The following is a 7,054-nucleotide window of genomic DNA, read 5'->3' as shown; positions in this document are numbered from 1 at the left end:
ACTGGACTGCCATCTGCAGAAAGCTGAAAGAGGATCCACATCTTACATAATACCCCAAAATCAACTTAAGGTGGATCAGAGACCTAGGAGTAAAGAGATTGCCAAATACAGCCAGAAATGCACAATCTGTAGAGGACAAAATTGATGAATGGGCCCTTCTAAAGATGAAATCCCTGTGTACATAAAAAACATTTTCCAACAGAGTAAAAAGAAACTTACTGACTGAGAGAAAAACATCTGGCAATACCATTTCAGACAAGGGTTTCATAGCAACAGTTTACAGAATCCTACAGGACCTCCACATGAAAAAGACTGATAACACAATTATGAAATGGGTAAAAGATATGGAAAGAATTTTCAGACGAAGATATTCAGATGGCCAACAGACACATGAAGAAATTCTCCAAATCACTAGCAATAAGAGATGCAAATCAAAACCACAATGAGATATCATCTCATGCAAGTAGCAATGGCAAAGTTTAACAGGGCAACAAGTAATAAATGTCAGAGAAGATGTTATACATTGTTGTTGGGATTGTAAAATGGTACTATTGTGGAAGGCAGTTAGTTGTTTCCTCAAAAAGCTGAACCTAGAAATTCTATATGATCCAGCTATTCCACTGTTTGGAATAGACCCCAAGAAAACGAGAACTGAGGGACAAACGGAAACTTGTACACCAATGTTCATAACTGAATTATTCATCATTGCAAGCACATGGAAACAGCCCAAATGTCCAACCATAATCAAATAGCTCAAGAAATTATGGTACATTCTCACTATGGAATACTATGTAGGACACAGGAGCAATGATTTTGTAAATTACTACGTAACTTGGAAGAGACTGGAGAGCAATATGCTAAGTGAAGTAACTCAGTCCCATATGGACAAATATTATATTAGACCATTATTATAGAATGAGTATGAGGATCCAAGGAGGTGCGGTGGGGTGGGAGCAGAGGGTTGAGGATAGGCAGGGGGGTGGAGGTAGTTAATCATGTGGTCACATAATTTGATGAGTGGAGGGAGGGGTGGGTGAAGCAAATGAGAAAGATCTGGTGTGAAAAACCATACAAACTTTGTAAACAAACCAATATATTTAAAAAATACTACTAATAATTTTTTTTAAAAGAAGAATATCTGCTGTCAGGGACCTCTCCAGAGTCCTGAAGAGCAACAGCGTCTATCTAGAGACTGAGGTCTGCCTGATCAATGTCATGGTTTTCATACTGTTTTCTATGAATCAGAGAACTGGACAATGACTAAAGAAGAAGAAATGATGCCTTTGGGTTGTGGTGCTGGAAAAGAGTTTTGAACATGCCATGGACTGCTAAGAGAACTAAGTTTATTCTGAATGAGGGGATCTAAGTTACTTCTTGGAGGCAAAGATTTTGAAGCTTTGCCTCAGGTACTTCAGTCAAATTGCCAGGAGACAGGAGAGATCAGTCCTCGGAGAAGGACATCACGATTGGAATGGTGGAGGGTCAGTGCAGGATGTAGAGACCTTGGATGAGATGGATGGATTGACACAATGACTTGGATAATGGGGGTAGGTGTGTTGGAGATAGTGAGACTGGCTCAGGATACGGCAGAATTCAGATAGGCTGTACACAGGATCACTATTTGACTTGATGCCACATGATAGCAAACAACAACACATATATGAAAAAATGTACTTTTTGAAAGTAAAATTATAATGGTAATAGATTTCTATTAAAAAGATATTAAAAGTAAAAATTATGTGAAAAGCAGTGTTTCTGAATGTATTTTTATTAATGCATCCATTTTACCTATTTGCCTATTGTTAGATTAATTTTAGAAGAGAAAATATAGGTTCACTGTTTTCTTGTAGTTAAAATAAATAGAATTAAAGTCAGATAATGCAAATTCAAATGAATAAAAAAATAAAATCTGCTAGAATAATAGTTATTATAACTAAAGTAAAATAAATGTTAAGGAATGGTAATAGAGAAAAAAAATGTATGTTCTTAAAATGAATCAGTTAAACAATCACATTTAAAGTTTTTTGGAATAGATTAGAAAAATGAAACTTTTTAAAAATTACAAAGATTAAAAATTAAAAATGATCAAAGATTTATCTGGTAAAACTAAAATAATGACAAGCACCCTGGAGGAATTAAGAGCAAAAATCTAATTTCAGGGAAAAATTAATAATTTTAGACATTTACATCAGTAAACAAGAAACAGTAAAACAAAATTCTAAGAATAATAGAAAAAAGCATAGTCTTAAATAAGAAGAAAATAGGCCTAATTAGCCATGAATTACATAAAATTTAATAAATTCCTAGAAAATCTAATTAAGAAAAAGAAAAGTAAAATGAGCAATAGTACAAAACAAATGTGATAAAAATTAAGTAATAGAAGATTTTCTTTAAAATTATGGTCCCTCATCTCATTGCCATGGAATCAGAACCGACTCACAGTTGATGCTCCACTGGATTTCTGAGGCTGTAAATCTCAGCGAGGAGATTACTCCCATCTCCCCCTCAGGGAGCCAGGGGAGAATTCGAACCAGCAGAGGCACAGTCTTTGCATTAACAGTGCAACTCCCTACAGACTGTGCCACAGAAGAGCCCCTAAAATGAGAATTAACAATATAAGCTCATAAAAATGTAATTTAAAAAAGCCCATTTGAATAATAATTACAGTCAAAATTAAAAATGTTTAAAAAATTACTCCAAGTTCGTTAGGGGTTATTTTACTAGTGAATTATTTGAAACATTAAAGGAACCAGTAAATTAAATTTAGTATAACTTGTTCCAGAACACACAAAAAAGAAACTATGGAAAGCAATAAAATCTATTTTATGAATCCAGGATAATTCTATCATCAAAACCTGACAAACATTATACAGAAAACAAAACAACACAGGGATCTCTTATGAATATAGATTCATTCACAGATGTGTCAGTACTAGGAAGTGCATGTGCCTGGCATTTTATTTATTTAAAGCCACTCAATAAATGCATTTTCCACCTCTAAGAAAGTTGAACATTCAGTCCAGAATGAATTATGTTGGTTTCCTAGCCCCACATCTACACATTTAATTTACATATGAACCCATCTTTGCCTCATTTCCTTTTATTTCAAAGAAAAAGATGTTTTTTTCTTTGTTCAAAAATAAAAGCTTTAACTATGCTCTAGGGAGCTCTGGTGGCTTAATGGTAAAGGAGTTACATTGCCAACCAAGAGGTGAGTGGTATACATCTACCAGCTGCTTAGAGTGGCAATCTTTTCCTGTGTGATTTATAGTTTCTGAAAACCCACTGAAAGTTTAGAACAGCATCAACAGCTAAGCTTTGGATCCCATTCTTCTAGCAAACAGAAAATCTCTGCTTTATCAGTTATTATTTATGTGTAACTTTTCCTTGCTCCCTTAATTATCTCCCTTTAACTTTGACGGTATAAAATTCTTCATCACACACCTAATCTTCCAGAATCAGCTGCACTGGGCATCAGCAGAGGGCATGCAGTTCTTGCCTTCAGGTAACTTTCCATCTGGTCCAAAGCCAGTTAATTCAGCAATTGCAGGGCAGCGTGGAAAGTCCAGTTCTTTACACCATGCTTAATGGAATGGCTGGTTTGAGTATACATTCATACTCTTTTACTTCTGCAAAGCTGAAGATTGAGTTCTTAAATATACGGGCTTGAATCTAGACTGAATTGTGTGAATTAATCAGGATAAAAATGATAAGATGTTTTAAAAGGACCTGTATAACTTTTCTTGGCAATAGTCTCAGTGCCTTATTCAAAGCTTGTTTCCATAATGGCCTCTGTCAGCAGGCATCACCATCTTCTTCCAGGTGTTCCCCACTGCTTATACAAACTTTGGTCTCTCTCTTCTGTGCTTCCACGGACACTGTGACTGCCTCCACTCAAATTTTATTGAAATTGCTTGGTTTTGTGCTTGTGAGCTCCTGTTCCTGGCACATACTAGATACTCATAAATGTTTGTTTAATCAGCTCTTAGTATTTTATCCAAATATTTTATATGTTTCCTTCCCTTTAATTAGCATGATGAATGCAAAATAAGGCACTTCTCGGAAACCAAGGCTAATCTTATTGTCAGATGAGACTGAAACAATTTGGTTGGGAATTAATTCTAATTCCACCTAGGGTTAAGTGTTTTAGAAATGCCTTAACATCGTCCATTCATTTATTTTTTTCGTTATTGTCAGCTTCAATTACATGTAGCAGCTGACCTGGTAAGTTTAACTAACTTTTTATGTCAGAGAACCTAGACTATTTTTGTGGTTTTGCCACTGAGGTCTAACCTCATGCACCATTTGTCTCTTTGAAAAATAAGTTATTTAACATATAATAGAGGAAGCCTTTGAGTTCTAAAAATTCTTGACTGTGTAAAATATGCTTGTAACCAGCAGCTTATAGAAGCAATGCGTGTCCTAATGGTTGTTCAGTAGTTTAAGAGGTGTTTGAATTATTAGGTGAGGGAAGTCACTGTAACAGTTAAGCAAAATAACTAAATACATCTGAAGCCATATAATTTAATGTATTAGGAGCAGATCTTTTGAAAATTCCCAGAAAGTTATCCAATATCCTATTGACCAGTGCAGTAAGACACATTTTATAGCTCAAACCTCAACTTAAGTGCCTACTTTGTCCACTGAGGGAGAAAGAAATGGCATATGGTTGGTAACCTTAGTCATAGAAAATATGCTGTTTCTTTGGTATACCATTATTTGCCAGTACATATTATAGTTGAGAAGAAACTTCCCTTAAATGTGCTAAATCAATTAATTACCCACACACACTTGCTCTAACATCCTTCGCTATTGAAATAACTTCCAGATGTCACACTTGCTTATAATTCCTTGGCCATCATATTTCAGCGAGTCCGCTATATCATTGCAACTATGCATGTAAACACAGAGTCACTATATCAGAAAAATTTATGTTCCTAGGGGGAAAAAAATAATGATTTTTGTACCTTGATATATTTCTCCATAAAATGGGAAAACAGACCTGTGATACTGAACTGGCTTTAACAAAAATGAACATAAGGAAATCCGTGCTTTGTAACATACTATGCATGTACATAGTAATAGTCATTCTTTGATGTTTACCACATTCTTGCATAAGAATGACCTCATTAACTCATTTTCCCATTGAGAAAGTGTGCATGGCAACACTAACCTGTTTGTTATTAAGTTCAGTCTTTTTCATTTAGAGTCTAATGCTTGTTTTATTTTAGTACATTAAAAAAAAAAAAAGTTACTCGAACATAACCAAAGAATTCTATTTCTCCAGTCCACTGCTGTGTAGAGTCTGAATAACATTATTTCACCCCAATAGTAACTTTTATTCATTAAATGTCATTTTCATAAGATGAAGAGATACATTTGGAATTACTTTACTGCCTTTAGATTTTTCTAGAAACTTTAAAAACCACATCACCATTTGTTGAATTTATTCTCAAGTTTTGTACATTCTACTAACATAAAACCACAAGGCAAATTTGCTTTTAATATTTTTCTTCCAGCTTTGTGCTTTATTAGAAATAACTCATTTACAGAAAACGTTTTATTTGGATTGGTGGTGAGAATAAACGCATACTTCTCAGTGATTTTATTATTTATTATAAAGTATTTGGCAGGGTGTTGTGTAGGCAACTAAACAAAATAAAAGATTAATCAGAACTACCAATCTTTTTCTGATTTGCAGAGTAACAGAAAACAGCAGCCCAGCCCTGCTTTACTCCCTAAAGGTTTACTTCAGTATGTGCCAGTGATGGAAAACATGGTCTGCCTATAAAGCAACAATTAGGGCTGGTTTCCATTGACTCAATCAGTCAAATGTAAAAATACAAAAGACCAATATAAACTCAGGTCTCTTCTGTGGGGTTCCACATGCCAGAAATGTGAAAACCCTCAGATATGTGTTATTTCTTCTATTTACCAATACACCACTGGAATTTAAAGTTTAAAAGTTCATATTTCAATTGTAGAATTGAATACAGGAGGGTAAAAATGAGCAACTTATCCTAAAGTTATCAGAGTTTATAGAGAAGACATAACGGGGTGAAGGGTTCTAAAATCACTTTTTTGTGTAAGTCAATACACAAATTGAAGCTAACGGATTAGCCTCTTGCTATATGCATTTGTTTATATGTACCTCTTTATAGTAACTACGAAATGCATACGGTTAAAATTGTAAACATTGTTAAAATAAGTACGTTATTAATAATTAATTTTTAAGATAATACTAATTTATATATATATGTGTGTGTATGTGTATGTGTATTTCCATTTATTTGATGATAAGGTCATAGAAACTGCTTCACATTAGCATGTATGCAAGGAGGAAGTATCCTTAAAATCAGCTATATGAAATGTTAGAGATGAGTTATAGTGCAAAAATTCCTTAGCTAAAGCAATAGGAAGGTCTCAATACTATCTTTGAGGAAAGATAAAAGATTGATATCTTCTAGATTAAAAAAAAGGCTGAAGAGTATTAAAAGTTCTAGGTCTTGAGATGTTAATGAACATTCACAGATAATCATTTATTTATTTTGTACACATAGACAATGGGTGTGAGTTATACAGAAAGAATTTAGGAAAGATAGGAAAGATTTGATGGCCTTGTCTTCACTTAATGCAAATAGCCATTCTTTTGTGATGAATTCACTGTATCTCTACTTGACCAATTTAACTCCCCTTAAAGACTGGATCTTGAAGTTACAGGACAAAATTTTTTTTGTCCTTTTAATGACCTTTCAACTAGTTGAAATGTTAAGGGGAAAGGGCACAGCACAAACACCCCTTTCTTTACAGGACTGGGAAGTCTCACAATCTAATTGTTTATCATATTTTTATTATTGCCTCAAAGAATATAAAATATTCTGTTCCTGTAAATCTTTTTTCTACCAAACATTTTTCAAAAGAGAGTATCTTTTTTTTAAATTTTTTTTTATTTTAATGAACGTTTACAGAGACTTTGGATTTTCCATTCATTGTTGCACAATATCCTCCCTGCTCACCGCTCCCCCCCAATTCTCTTTTCTCTTTGAAAATAAAA

This window comes from Elephantulus edwardii, unplaced genomic scaffold (genome assembly GCF_000299155.1).
Source record: "Elephantulus edwardii isolate Elephantulus edwardi_28Jun2011 unplaced genomic scaffold, EleEdw1.0 scaffold00002, whole genome shotgun sequence".
NCBI classification, from domain to species: Eukaryota; Metazoa; Chordata; class Mammalia; order Macroscelidea; family Macroscelididae; genus Elephantulus; species Elephantulus edwardii.
The sequence above is the reverse complement of the archived record's forward strand: the minus strand, read 5'-3'. Positions refer to the sequence as shown.